The sequence below is a fragment of the Pelobates fuscus genome, chromosome 5, assembly GCF_036172605.1.
Source record: "Pelobates fuscus isolate aPelFus1 chromosome 5, aPelFus1.pri, whole genome shotgun sequence".
NCBI lineage: Eukaryota > Metazoa > Chordata > Amphibia > Anura > Pelobatidae > Pelobates > Pelobates fuscus.
In genome coordinates, this window is record NC_086321.1 from 368,256,716 (window position 1) to 368,272,419 (window position 15,704).

General features: G+C 44.2%; 2 protein-coding genes across 6 annotated transcripts in view; both read right to left on the reverse strand.

Moving 5' to 3' along the window:
• The window catches only part of GNA13 (G protein subunit alpha 13), a 598,177-nt gene that overhangs the window by 447,000 nt on the left and 135,473 nt on the right, over positions 1–15,704 (reverse strand). The window lies entirely within an intron of this gene.
• Positions 1–15,704, reverse strand: part of ARSG (arylsulfatase G) — a 114,673-nt gene that overhangs the window by 73,007 nt on the left and 25,962 nt on the right. The window contains exon 1 of one of the 5 annotated variants that reach the window (XM_063456104.1): positions 2,607–2,629. The exons of the other annotated variants lie outside the window; for them this stretch is intronic. The gene's annotated coding sequence lies outside the window, so the exon portion shown is untranslated. Of the gene's footprint in view, positions 1–2,606; positions 2,630–15,704 lie in introns of those variants that run through there. 5 annotated transcript variants of the gene reach the window in all.

Consider the following 15,704-nt stretch of genomic DNA (forward strand, 5'->3'; position numbering starts at 1 on the left):
GGGGGAGTTGATGGTGAGGGGGGGTAGATGGTGAGGGGGAGTTGATGGTGAGGGGGAGTTGATGGTGAGGGGGGGTAGATGGTGAGGGGGGTAGATGGTGAGGGGGGGTAGATGGTGAGGGGGGGTAGATGGTGAGGGGGAGTAGATGGTGAGGGGGGGTAGATGGTGAGGGGGGGTAGATGGTGAGGGGGGGTAGATGGTGAGGGGGGTAGATGGTGAGGGGGGGTAGATGGTGAGGGGGGGTAGATGGTGAGGGGGGTAGATGGTGAGGGGGGGTAGATGGTGAGGGGGGGTTGATGGTGAGGGGGGGTTGATGGTGGGGGTGGTGGGGGTGGTGAGGCAGAGGGTGGTGGGGTGGTGAGGCAGAGGGTGGTGGGGTGGTGAGGCTGAGGGTGGTGAGGCAGAGGGTGGTGGGGTGGTGAGGCTGAGGGTGGTGGGGTGGTGAGGCTGAGGGTGGTGGTGAGGATGAGGGTGGTGGTGAGGATGAGTGTGGTGAGGCTGAGGGTGGTGAGGCTGAGGGTGGTGAGGCTGAGGGTGGTGGGGGTGATGCTGGGGGTGGTGGTGAGGCTGAGGGTGGTGGGGGTGATGCTGGGGGTGGTGCTGAGGGTGGTGGGGGTGATGCTGGGGGTGGTGCTGAGGGTGGTGGGGGTGATGCTGGGGGTGGTGCTGAGAGTGGTGGGGGTGATGCTGAGGGTGGTGGGGTGGTGCTGAGGGGGGTGGTGAGGCTGAGGGGGTGGGGGTGATGTTGAGGGTGGGGGGGCGGTGAGGCTGAGGGTGGTGGTGAGGCAGAGGGTGGTGGTGGTGAGGCAGAGGGTGGTGGGGGGGTGATGTTGAGGCTGGTGGGGGGGTGATGTTGAGGCTGGTGGGGGGGTGATGTTGAGGCTGAGGGTGGTGGGGTGGTGTGGTGGGGGTGGTGGTGAGGCTGAGGAGGGTGGTGATGCTGAGGGTGGTGAGGGTGATGCTGAGGGTGGTGGGGGTGATGCTGGGGGTGGTGCTGAGAGTGGTGGGGGTGATGCTGAGGGGGGTGGGGTGGTGAGGCTGAGGGGGGTGGTGAGGCTGAGGGGGGTGGTGAGGCTGAGGGGGTGGGGGTGATGTTGAGGGTGGGGGGGCGGTGAGGCTGAGGGTGGTGGTGAGGCAGAGGGTGGTGGTGAGGCAGAGGGTGGTGGTGAGGCAGAGGGTGGTGGTGAGGCAGAGGGTGGTGGGGGTGATGTTGAGGGTGATGTTGAGGGTGGTGGTGGGGTGAGGCTAAGGGTGGGGGGTGGTGAGGCTGAGGGTGGTGGGGGGTGGTGATGCTGAGGGTGGTGGGGGGGTAGTGAGGCTGAGGGTGATTGGGGGTGGTGATGCTGAGGGTGGTGTGGGGCTGAGGGTGGTGGGGGGGTAGTGGGGCTGAGGGTGGTGGGGGGGTAGTGAGGCTGAGGGTGGTGGGGGGGTAGTGAGGCTGAGGATGGTGGGGGGTAGTGAGGCTGGGGGCAGGGTGAGGCTGAACCTACCTTAATTTCCCTGGTGGTCCAGTGGGCTCCCTGGTGGTCCGGTGGCCACTGCTTCCGGTCTGCAGCTCCGCTGAGCTGCAGACCATGTAATCTCGCGAGTGAATCAGAGCGTTGCCGTGGTAACCCGCGGCAACGCTCTGATTGGCCGGTTCTCGCGAGACACATGGTCTGCAGCTCTGCTCACTGCGGAGCTGCAGACCAGTGTCTGCGGTGGCTGGCCGGGCAGCCAGGAGGGGCCTCGCACCCGGCGGCATACCGGGCAAGCCGCCGGGCCCCCTCCTGGTGTCAGGTCCTCGGTCACTGACCGAGGACCTGACACACTCTGCCCACAGGCGGTTTAGGCGGCCGCGAGGCCCCAGCCAGCGCGAGGCCTTAGGCGGCCGCCTAAACCGCCTAATTAGAGAGCCGCCTCTGGTCTATTGCTCTAAATAAAGATTTATATTGCTGAAACGGGAAAGACAGATTTAGGGTTCAAAATCACTGATCTGGAAAAGGTCTCCAAATTGAAAAATTAGGTTTGAATTAAAAACACTTTTCAATTTTTAACTGGAATATTTTTTCCAGCACCACAATTTGTGCCTTAAATAAACAATGTAAAATCTCCACAATCCCCAGATTGGTGAGTAACTCTATTAGTGATTAATTTAAGTCTGGGCATAACAGAAATCCCCACTCTCAGTGCACAGTGTTAGATCGACATAATAAAGTATGACAAGAAGAAACTATTATACAGTAATCCCAGTACACGGTCCTAAAATAGGTATTTGTTCTATGAAACAGGTTAAACATAAGCTTCCTTGGCAAACCCACTGTAGATCAGGCAGAGCATTGCATACACTTTGGCAGAAAACTGTAGTAAACTGGAAGCCAGATTTCAAAATTTAGGCTAACATAGCATCGAATTTTGCCTACGTTTTGTAATCTGGCTTTCAAGTCACAAAACAAAATGCCGTTTCATGAATAAACCCCAATGGGGTTTTAAATATGCAATAAAATTGGCCCTTGTCACAAACGAGACCCTCACGAGTGGCTATTCTCTTACTTCTGCAAACCAATACAAACCGTTGATACAGTTACTGCCCCACATTATATGAAGTGCCCACGTGGAGTAATTACCCATTTGCAGCCATTGAGGAGCCTGCCGTTTTCAGTGAATGAATGTGTTGCAGGGCTCATTGTCTTGGTACAGATTATCACCTTGCAGGAACCAGAAAATCAGGACACTTCCACAAACAAAAACGCTGGCTCCAGACGTCAGTGTGCGTCATAACACTGGATACTGGGCACAAGAGATATCTGACAGAAATATTGTGCAATGGAGGTTTTAATGAAAGTAGAATAGAAATCTCCTTTTTGATCATTTCTCGATCGTCAAGTCCACTCAGGCTTACGTATGAACCAATGTTTGCCAAACGGAGACAATAAACATGGCTTTAACCATCACACATGAACAAGAGAGATGAATTTTCTGTGAGCACCGTAGAAGTACAACGTTGAGCGCTCACCAGAAGCCAACATTAGGCAGACGAAGGGCGCTCAGTTTGATAAATGTTGACTTGATGAAGACCGTTCGTCGGTTGAAAAGCTGATGTTGTGTGTTATAAAGGGGACTTTGTGATAATCGAGAAGGAAAGTACACTTGTGGATTTCTGTTAGCAATTGTTTTATAGAATCACCCCAAGATGTCTGTACGACACACACTCGCGCATTAGACCTGCCCTTTAGGAAAGCATTGAATCAATACTTTCCCATGACACTGGATGTCCTCATGCAGAGCGTGAGAATGTTCAGCGTCAGATACCGGACCAAAAGCTCTGTTTCAATCCAAGAAACCCTGTAGTGGCTGACTGTCTGGTAGACAGCTACTGGGGGCAGACTTAGAGCTGCAATGTAAACATTGCTGTTTGACTTAAAGTGCAAAAGGGACACTTCACCCAGACCACTTCAATTAACTGAAGTGGTCTTGGTGTCCATAATGTCCCTTTAATCGGTTTGATTTTTCGGTTTTAAATGGCTCTATAGAAAGAAAATTAGAACATTTCAGATGAAAGTACCACTTTAAAGTGATTAAATAGCTTTAAAAAGTAGATATAACATATTGATCGTTATGCTGCAATGATGAATGGGACGTATTTAAAAAGGTGATAAATCCACATTAAAGATAACAAGCAACTTCACAAACGAAAGAATCAATTTAAACCAACTTTCAGTATGGATAGAATTTAATTTGGACCTGCCACCTGAGGCATCGTTATCTATAGACATATAAAAAAATAAATAAAAATATATATATATTTTAATAAAGTATATTCTAAAGAAAGAAAAGAGAAACGCACAAAATTATTTTTTATTTCAATGTAATATTAAAGGGGCAGGAATATAGGCATTACTATACACCATATACAGTCTAAACACCATAATCACTACATTTTTTTATCACTAGCATTCTTACAGCTCCAACATTATCCCACAGAGCTTTACTTTATGCAAAAATATAACAGCACACATGTGGTGGTTCTGCCCCACTTTTTGGGAAGGCATTAGGGAGCTGCTATCACAGGTTTCAGTAGGCTGCTAGAACTAGACCCATGTGCATATATTTACTATCTAAACCAATGGAGAGGGTGACTACTGCTGAAAAAAAACTCATTAGCCAAATAATAGTAGCTAGGAGGGCCCTAAAAACACAGATACGCCTTCTATAGAGAGTGTTCAGCATAAGATCAAAGACAACTACTACTGCCCATGTCAGGACACACTGACTGCCTCGGAAAAGTTTGGCATCCCTGGGTGGAGTATATAAGACAATAGGGTCTTGGTCCTTCTGGTTTGCAGGGGCTCACGGTTCTCAGCTCCGAGGTGATCTTGACTTTTCTCTTCTATTCTCAATTCCTAGCCTTCCTTCTTATGCGTCAGTGGAGCTGACCCAATATCCACTATTTAACTGCGAAATGAAGGGTGTTATCGCTGATCCACTTTATTAGTACTTTAAAAGAGGAATGCAGGAGGACACGGAACCGCAATCTTACATTGTTGTACACAGATATTGAAAGGATCTCTGTAAATATGAAACATTTAAGGTAATATGCTGATAATCATTGTGTGACAATTTTATAGTGTCACCTAATGTACAAACCTAAATAAAGAATGGGGGGAAATTTTTACAAAATTAAAAAAATAAAATAAAAACACACACACACACACACACACACACACACACACACACACACACACACACACACACTAGTTTAAAGTCAGGTTTATTGTGAAAAAATGTACAGACTTTCAGACTTTTTGAACACATCAAACAAAAGCAATTGAAATGGCTCAAGTGGTTTCCCCAAATTCAAACTGAAAATGCAACTTATGACTTCTCCAGTCTCAATTCATTAACCTCTCCATGGCAAGCATTTTTAGTGCTTAGTGGAGCACCTTCTGCTGTTCTGAACTGCTGCAAACAAAATGCCTAGCCAGACACCGGCTTCTGGCAGCGTTCCTGAGAAGTCTTAGCCCATTGCTCATCATCAATGGTCCCCAGTTCAGTAATATTCTTGGGTTTGCGTGCTGCAACCGCCTTCTTCAAATTCCACCAGAGATTTTCCATGGGGTTCAAGTCAGGTGACTGACGGCCACTGTAGAATTTTCCAGGACTTTTTCTTCAGCCAAACCATGGTGGCATTGGATGCATGTTTGGGATCATTGTCTTGTTTTAAAGTTCAATGATGCCCAAGCTTCACCTTCCTCACAGATGACATGACGCTTTCTCCCTTCGATACTTCAGTGAATCCATCTTGCCTTCCACACGATGCAGGTTTCCAGTGCCAGAGGATGCAAAGCAGCCCCAGAGCATCAACGAGCCACCACCACGCTTAACTGTAGGCAGAGTGTTCTTTTCAGCATATGGATCATTCTTCTTCCTCCACACAGAATGCTGATCCATTGGGCTTTTAAAGTTCCATGTTTGTTTCATCGCTACATAGAACAGAATCCAAAAACTTCTGTGGTTTATTTATATTATTTTATTATTTATTTAGCGCCACAAAAATTCCGTAGCGCTGTACAATGGGTGGACGAACAGACACATTAAATTGTAACCAGACAAATGGATGCACAGTAACAGAGAGGTTGAGGGCCCTGCTCAATGAGCTTACATGCTAGAGGGAGTGGGGTATGGTGACACAGAGGGTATAAGTTGGGGTAATGAAATAAGTTGCTAGAAAAGTATTCACTGAGAACTCAGGTTATTTTTGACAGTTGCAGGAGTCAAATGAAATTAAATAAAAACCTGTTAACAGTTTACATGATATGCTTTCCTGAAGTGTGTTTTCAAAGATTTTTTTTGAAGGAGTGGAGACTGGGTGGAAGTCTAACAAGAGAAGGGAATTCCACAGAAAAGGTGCAGCCCTAGAGAAATCTTGAAGGAGAGCATCAGATGTGGGAGTACAGACAGAGGATAGACTTAGGTCTTCGGCAGAGCGCAGGGGCTTCAACGGGACATGCTTGTGCATTAGGGAGGATAGGTAGGTTGGAGCAGCATTATGTAGGGACTTGTAAGCAAGCACCAGAATTTTAAATTGAGCACTATATCTAACTGGAAGCCAATGTAGGGACTGACAGAGCGGGGAGGTGTGGGAGGTGCGGGCGGACAGGAAAATGAGCGTCGACACCGCATTCATTATATTCTGCAGCAGTGCAGTCTGGGAACACGTAAGACCACTGAGAAGGGGATTACATTAGTCAAGGCGAGAAAGAACAATGGCATGGACCAGCACCTTAGTCGCGTTTGGTGTTAAATAGGGGCAGATGCGAGCTGTGTTTTTGAGCTGACTTTTCTTGTGCTTTTCGATGAATAGTGGTGTACGTCTTGGAGTTCTGGCATGGAAACCTTCTGCGTTTAATACGTGCCTTACTGTGCTCACTGAAACCTCAGTGCCTGTTGCCACCAAGTCTTGATGCAGGTCTTTTGCAGTCAGTCGAGGGTTTTTCACAACCTGCCTTCTAAGAAACCTAGTTGCAGCCATTGATAGCATCCTTTTTCTGTCCCGTCCAGGTAGTATAACCACTGTTCCTTCATCTTTGAACTTGCGAACTATGCATCAAAGGGTGTCTCTAGGAATATTCAGTGCCTTTGCCATCTTTTTGTATCCAGTTCCTTGTTTGTGAAGGGTTTTGATCTCTTCTCTTAACTTTGTGGTCCATTCATATTTCTAACATGCAGTCAAAGGTGACACTAAACAAATCCCAAGCCAGTTCAGATATTTCAAGCGTTCCAGCTCAAGTACACCTGGTGCAAGTAAAGAAGTCCTTAATTAGTTGCATCAGGTGTGCTTGAGACAACACCTGTTTTACATATTTGTGCTGTTGTGAGGGATTCCATTCAGGGGGTTGAATCATTTTAAAATTGGAGAAGTCATTATAAGTTGCATTTTCAGTTGAATTTGGGAAAGCCACTGGAAGCATTCGTTGTGTTGAGCTCCTTTGCTTCTCTCCACCTACCACGCTTCTATCTTAGACAGGTTGCAGAGGGTTAGGTATATTTCTTAGTACACACTAGTAAGGTCGGTAGTTTCCTAGGGACACGTTAGCGGTGTGTACTGGGAATGGACATGAATATGTTACTATTCAGCCAGGAAATACTAAGGGCAGATGAAGATCTAACTTTGATATTACAGACCTTTCCCCTGCACAATTACCAGTGCAATTTAATAAACACAAAAATCTGTGTGAAATGATCAGGAGTCGAACAGAAAGCTCATTGCTCTACGATACTAACTCAGGAGAAATCTGTTCTAAACACCTTGTATAACGGCCACAGAATGGATTGTTAACCCCTTAAGGACCAAACTTCTGGAATAAAAGGGAATCATGACATGTCACACATGTCATGTGTCCTTAAGGGGTTAAACTGCTTCACATAATCCAGGTTTGTACAGGAAGAATTTCAGCACGCCATATTTATTACAAGCACATTCTAAGCAACATCTCAACCCTCTAATAGCAGGAATCTTAAACTCTATTCCCAAGATGATGATGGCATACGACTCCCATAACTCTTTGAATGCAAGAGATGGTTGGAAAATCATGGGATTTGTAGTTGAGCAACATATGGGGGTGGGGATCAGAGTTTGAAATTAATGCTCTAGGGCAGGGGTTCCCTACCCAGTCCTCAAGTACCCCCTACCAGTCCAGGATTTAGGGATTATTACCCTGTTGTGTCTACGGTGTTTTTAGAAAGAAAGAAAAAAAAACACTTAAGACACCACTTGGTTAATCCCTAAATCCTGGACTGTTACGGGGTACTTGAGGACTGGGTTGGAAACCACTGCTCTAGGGGGTCGTTTTCAAATCATTGGGTGAATAAGAGCAGCAAAGTGAATTGAGTGTGTGTGACAGGAACAGGTGCATACAATTTGCCCAATGCTGCTTAACCCCTTAACACCGCAGCCAAATGTACAAGTTGTGAACGAAACAAAACGTAAACAAAACCTGGCATTTGCGCTATATGTCTGTCCAACCGTAATTCACCTCTTTCATATTAAATGCACCCCCCCTTATTATATATCATTTTATTCAGGGGAAACAGGGCTTTCATTTAATATCAAATATTTAGCTATGAAACATAATTTAATATGAAAACAATGGGAGAAAATAAGATTTTTTTTGATTCTTTTCGTTCTTCATGACATTTTAACTGTCAATGTCATAATACTGTTTGCTTTTACTGCAATAAAATACACATATTTGTATTCAGCAAAGTCTCACGTGTAAAACAGTACCCCCTATGTACAGGTTTTATGGTGTTTTGGGAAGTTACAGGGTCAAATATAGCGTGTTACATTTGAAATTGAAATTCGCCAGATTGGTTACGTTGCCTTTGAGACTGTATAGTAGCCCAGGAAATAAATTTACACCCATAATGGCATACCATTTGCAATAGTAGACGACCCAAGGTATTGCAAATAAGCGATGTCCAGTCTTTTTTAGTAGCCATTTGGTCACAAACACTGGCCAAAGTTAGCGTTTGTATTTGTTTGTGTGTGAAAAATGCAAAAAACGCCAATTTTGGCCAGTGTTTGTGACTAAGTGGCTACTAAAAAAGACTGGACATACCCCATTTGCAATACCTTTGGTTGTCTACTATTGCAAATGGTATGCCATCATAGGGGTAATTTTCATTCTTGGGCTACCATAGGGTCATAAAGGCAACGTAAGCAATCTGGCGAATTTTAATGTGAAAAAAATTAAACACAAGCCTTATATTTGACGCTGTAATTTTTGAAAACACCATAAAACCTGTACATGAGGGGTACTGTTGTACTCAGGAGACTTCGCTGAACACAAATATTTGTGTTTCAAAACAGTAAAAAGTATTGCAGCAATAATATCGTCCCTGTAAGTGCTGTTTGTGCGTGAAAAATGCAAAAAACGTCACTTTTACTGGCGATATCATGGTTGTAATACATTTTACTGTTTTGAAACACTAATATTTGTGTTCAGCGAAGTCTCCCGAGTAAAACAGTACCCCCCATGTACAGGTTTTATGGTGTCTTGGAAAGTTATAGGGTTAAATATAGTGCTAGCAAATTAAATTCCCTATACTTTCGGCATGGGTGGTCAGGCAGGTCCCGCTAATTGTAATTAATTAGGATACCTAATTATGTAAAATTATTACATAAATATATGTGTAGAATTAATATATGTATATATATACACATATGTGTATATATACGTATATATATATATATATATTTTTTTTTTTAATATTTTTATTTATATATAGGTATATATATAGTGATATATACGTATATATTTATGTATATAGATATATATATTATTTCGTTATAAGTGTATTTTGATATAAATATATATATATTAATATCAGAATACAGTTATAACGAAATAAAACACATCTATATATTTTTTAATATTTTATTTAATTATTTTTTTTATTTAATTTTTTTACGTATTTACATATTAATTTTTTTTATATTATTTATAAATATATATATAACAATAATTATATATATATTTAATCAGTATCAGTCTACGTGTAATTTGATATTAATATATATATATATAATTATATATATATATTAATATTAAAATACACCTAGACGGTGTATGTGTATGTGTGTATATGTGTATATATATACTTAGATCATATATATATAATATATATATATGATCTAAGTATATAATTTATTTATTTTTACACTGTTTTAAAACATTTTTATTTGATTTTCAGCCAGCAGGGGGACCAACTGTCATTACAGTTGGTCCCCCTGCTGGCAATGCAGCAGGCAGCTATACCGGCCATGTGATTGTGAGGTCCTCGCAAGGACCTCACTCTCACATGGCCGGGAGGGCTCCTGGAGGGCGGACGTGCCGCGGGGGGCTCCCTGGGAGTCCCCCGAACCGCGATCGCCGGCGTGGGACCGCCAGCGACCGGGTACGTTACTAAAAACCGGAGGGCGTACTATTACGTCCGGCGGCGTTTAGAGCCGCTTTTAAAAGGACGTAATAGTACGCCCTCCGGTCTTAAGGGGTTAACAACGAAATAGTAAACAAACCGATAATATACCGTTTCTCCTGGATACAGACATGATCAGTCAATGCATTTAAAGGAACACTATAGTCACCTAAATTACTTTCGCTAAATAAAGCAGTTTTAGTGTATAGATCAGGGGTAGGCAACCTACGGCACTAGTGCCAGGCATGGCACTCAATGTGTCTTTACACGGCACTCAAGGCTGCTACAGCCAAACAGGCTCTGGCCTATCAGGAGTCCCAGTAAAACTTCAGATATCTGCTAATATGAAAAGGTGGTGAAGGTCAATCCTCAATTTATGCATTGCAGCACATAGAGTAAGTGATCTCAGATCACTTCCTCCCAGCACTTGTGAATAAGAATCCACACTGTGGTAGAGCAGCCCACAGCGGATATTGCAGCTCCTGCCCTTCACCTGTACCTGGCCAGCCTGGTCTCCACTGGAACCCATGGAAGCCACCCACACTGCTAGATTTACACAGAAATGCACAATAACCCTTCCCTCATACAAATAATACGAACAGCCCACAAACAAACATACACACAATCCGCACAAACGTAACCCGCTAACAATCCCACATACATACATGCAATACCACAAACAGCCCCCTACACATACACACACAATGTGGCATATCCATCCACACACACAATTCCACAAGCAGGTCCCTACTAGCAGATATCATCGACCCACAAATGCTGCAAACGGGGACATTACTCCACAGCATGCTCCGAACCAGCAAGCAGTGCTCCACAAAATGGCGCCCACAAACTTAAACGCTGAGCCTGCTCTCCATCAGCCCCTCCACGAACGTCTGGATGCCCTGCTGCAAAGCTTTTGGGAAAAACTGGAGCAGCGGACGGCACAACGACCACCTAACCGACAAGAGGTAGGGGAAAGGCGGGAGGCCGCGAGACAAAGCGGGCGTTCCCCGGGCAAACCCGCCATACGCTTGCAGGCGGAGTGCCCTTCTAGGCAGGGGCCCAACAGGAGACTCCCTCCTAAACGCCGACCACACCGCAGGAGGGTCGCCCGCCGCCGGCGGAGAACCACCAGGGCCCTCCAAAGCGCCCACAACGGGAAAGACCCAGCCCCGAGAGGTATCCGAGTCTGTGGACACAAGGTGTGGGCCCAACTTCAAGCCTGGAGCTGGGGTGAAGCTCCGCGCCGTACTCCAACCACCTCCGTGCTGACCCACCTGACACCTCCGCTGATGAACTACCGATTACTCCCTTGCTCACCACCTGCCATAAGACTGACAGGGATCGGCTGAATGAATCCTAGACCCCGATCATAAAAGGCCAGACCACAAGCTGACGGACACTCACAACTTGGCGCAATATTACCTAAGTAATCTACCTAAGAGATATGCATAACCTTATGTTTTGTTTTACTATTTACTGCACCTAAGTTTTATCTGTTGTATTTGTATTTTGTGGAGGCGTTAGCTGAGCCAGATATCACATTTCCAAGTAGCATGTTACTAATCTAAATCTCAGACCTACAGCGGGTACTCTCAACTACAGCTGTGATATGGCTGCAGATTGGGGGTGCATTCGTTTTATCTCTCCATAGTACTACCCACCCTGAGCGGTGGATATGTTTATACTCTTGACCCTCACAGTCGAGCATTTAATTTTACCAGCGCACACTGTAACGTAACCATGCATGCTGCGAGTCCACTTAATGTTCCATTAGCCTCTTGGCGCATGTCAGAGCACCCTATGTGACCCACGTATGTTTACTAATGCAGAACTAGGTTATGCTTCCTGAGTTAATATATCTTGTATACTAAACTTAGATGGCGACCCTCATAAAACTCTAATATTCTCGTTTGCTAAGCAAGACCAATTTCTTTACCTACTTCTAGTTTAATCTACCGACGATTCACATGTGTTTATGTCCCCTATGCTAATGTAAATTGGAGCGAATCCAGCCTGAATCGTGCTATATTTACTGACTGCATGTCTAGGAAATTATACTGTATTTTGCTATTCCTTTGACTTTCTAACACGCCATGCAGTGCTCTTGAATATATTATGTTGTTCCAGAACGACAAGTTCACAATTTAAAAAAGAAGCATCGTTATCCAGAAATGTACTAGTTTAACGCTGATAATGTTTACACCCTCTACTGTAATCAAACTATACGTTTCCCTCTTCTCTTCTGTACCCCATCAAAAATGCTTCAATAAAAGAAAGATTGACAAAAAAAAATTAGGACCGGCACGCTACGGGGCATCACAATACTGCTAAAAGGTTGCCTACCCCTGGTATAGATCATTCCCCTGAAATTTCACTGCTCAATTCACTGTCATTTAGGAGTTAAATCACTTTGTTTCTGTTTATGCAGCCCTAGCCACACCTCCCCTGGCTATGATTGACAGAGCCTGCATGAAAAAAAAACTGGTTTCACTTTCAAACAGATGTAATTTACCTTAAATACTTGTATCTCAATCTCTAAATTGAACTTTAATCACATACAGGAGGCTCTTGCAGGGTCTAGCAAGCTATTAACATAGCAGGGGATAAGAAAATCTTAATTAAACAGAACTTGCCATAAAGAAAGCCTAAATAGGGCTCTCTATACAGGAAGTGTTTAGGGAAGGCGGTGCAAGTCACATGCAGGGAGGTGTGACTAGGGTTCATAAACAAAGGGATTTAACTCCTAAATGGCAGAGGATTGAGCAGTGAGGCTGCAGGGGCATGTTCTATACACCAAAACTGCTTCATTAAGCTAAAGTTGTTCAGGTGACTATAGTGTCCCTTTAACATGGGACCTATATTCATAAAATAATGCATAAAATACATTGTAGGATTGTTTAAAAACAAACAAACAGCAAAAACATGTGAACAGCAAAAACAGTGAAGACATTTATATTAAAGAGGTCAATTAATGAGTTTGCTCATTCATGTATTGTAATTATCAAACAAGTGATAAAGTGCAATAAGTGAACAGAAGGTGCTTAAAAGTCTTAACTATTGTAAAATCAGCAGCAACCATATAAAGTGCAAAGACTCAAATACGCTCACATTCAACAATGCATATACAAGGTGCGTTGCACATGTACTGCGGTGAATACCTGCCTTTTATACTTTGTGGTCACACAGAATTACATTAAAACACCAAATAACGTGTGTATATATTTTTAAAAGGCACAGTGCACCTTATATTTCTATCATTGTAATTATCAGTGATTATAGTTTAGATTGTAAGCTCATGGGCTTCTAGCATAGTACCCATAGTGAGGTTAGTATCAGTGCAATTAGTTATATATCCCCTGTCTGTATAATACAACATTTATTTTGCACATACACTCTCTAGATAAGAGAGGTGCTCAAGAACCGTTGAAGAAACAATCCAAGTGTCATACTGACTACAATGCGCTGTAGTGGCTATGGTACCAAGAGCACCCTGGCAAGCCCCTCCATTGTAAGTAGCCAAAAAATTTTAGACTGAAATTACTTTATCTTGGGTCCCCCTGACGCCACTCCCTGCCTCCACTACACCAGACAGAGAGCTGGAAGCTCCCGACTACGCGAGTGTCTGGTGATCTCACTCAGCCATTGAGCCAAGCCCTGCACCGCCAAGCTGAGCTCTGACAGGGAGCGTCCGTCTCTCTGTCTGGGTTAGCTGAAAGCCGAGGCCGCCCGACCCCAGATTCTAAAACAGTTTGACTATTTGCATTGGGAGGGCACCAGGGCACTCCTGTTATCCATTACAGCAAGTCTGAAATAACCTGCTAAAGCCTTCAGCCACTGAAATGGCTGCACCATACAAGGAGCGTGGGCCCTGCAGGACCTTTCTCCAACAGTTTTAACTTTTTCCATTTCTCTTTTGATCGAATGCACTTTGAAAACATAGGACAAAGTAGGGACTACTTTGTCTTATGAATTTCTCCTATGCTTACGGAATCTTCACCTCCTTTGTCAAGTATAATTTTGCCATAATCCCGACCTTTCCATCCAGTCCTCCTTCCTCAGTCTCGCAAGTTGCCTTGTGTTCACTTCCAAATGCCACTTCAGATTTAGATCCTGTCGCATAATATGGGAAGATAATGGCGCCACAATCTTCAAGTTACTAATAGTACCGTGTTTCCCCGAAAATAGGACCGACCCCGAAAATAAGCCCTAGCCGAATTTCCGGGGTGGGCTGCAATATAAGCCCTACCCCGAAAATAAGACCTAGGCATTTTATCTTTGGTGGGACTTCCTTCTTCTATGAGGAGGGGGAGGAGCGTTGCGGGCCGCGGCATCGCGCAGCGTGATGACGACGTGCGCAGCGCCGTCAGTCTGCCTTCACGGATCTTCAGCGGAAGGATCTATTCCGGGCGGTGAGGCACCCAGTGGTCGGACTCTTTGAACTGTGAGTAGATACCGGTATTTTATGCCTGGGACTTAATTAATTAAAGGGGGGGGGTGAATTAATTAAAGGGGGGGGGTGAATTAATTAAAGGGGGGGGTGGATTAATTAAAGGGGGGGTTCAATGTACATACCGGAACCGTAAATAAATAAGCCCTACCCTGAAAATAAGCCCTAGTGTGTTTTGTGTGACTAAAATTAATATAAGACCCGGTCTTATTTTCGGAGAAACACGGTATAATCTTGCTCCACAAATAATTGAGTCAAGGTGATTAAAGGGGGGCCAATGTAAAAACTAGATGGGGGGTTAGTACTAGGAACTAGTAGAGTAGAGGCAGGGGGAGATTTAAAAAAATAACATAAAAAGGCGGTGGGATGGCCATTTAGAGACACTCAGGAGTCAGGCCATACAAAGCCGCTTTAAAGAGGGGTGGTGACCAAACGACCCCCCTTCATGCAACATAAAGGGATTTCTTTTGTTTCCTCACCATTCCAGGTGGAATTTTGTATAGTTCAGGTCCTCTACCAGAGACTTGAGAGTTCTGCACAGTAATATATATTTATATATTTTTTTAAAAATTTTGACTGATGAATTTTAGTTAAATTCGCTTGGCTAACACTTTAGCTCCGTCTATTACTTAAAATCACACTCTACTCCAAGTAAAATAGTCCCCCATGTATAAACAAAACAAAAACAAAAACAACAACACACACATTATTATTATGTTATTTATATAGCGTTATCAAATTCTGCAGCGCTTTACAATGGGTGGACGAACAGACATGTAGTTGTAATCAGACAAGTTGGACACACAGGAACAGAGGGGTTGAGGGCCCTGCTCAATGAGCTTACATGCTTGAGAGAGTGGGGTAAAATGACACAAATAGGTAAGGATAGTATTAGACTAGTGACAGTTGCAGAAGAGGAATCAGTCGGGAGCTATTAACAGTTTAATTGATACGCATTTATGAAGAAGTGGGTATTTACCGATTTTTTTGAAGGAGTGGAGACTGGGTGAGCATCTAACGGAGGAGGGAAGCAAGTTCCACAGGAACGGTGCTGCCCTCGAGATATCTTGAAGGCGAGCATCAGAGGTGGGAGTACGGACAGAAGATAGACGTAAGTCTTCAGCAGATCGTAAGGGCCTAGACGGGACATCCTTGTGTATAAGGGAGGATAGATAGGTGGGAGCAGCATTATGTAGAGATTTGAAAGAAAGAACCAGAATTTTAAATTGCGTCCTATATCTTATAGGAAGCCAATGTAGGGACTGACAGAAGGGTGAGGGGTGGGAGGTGCGGG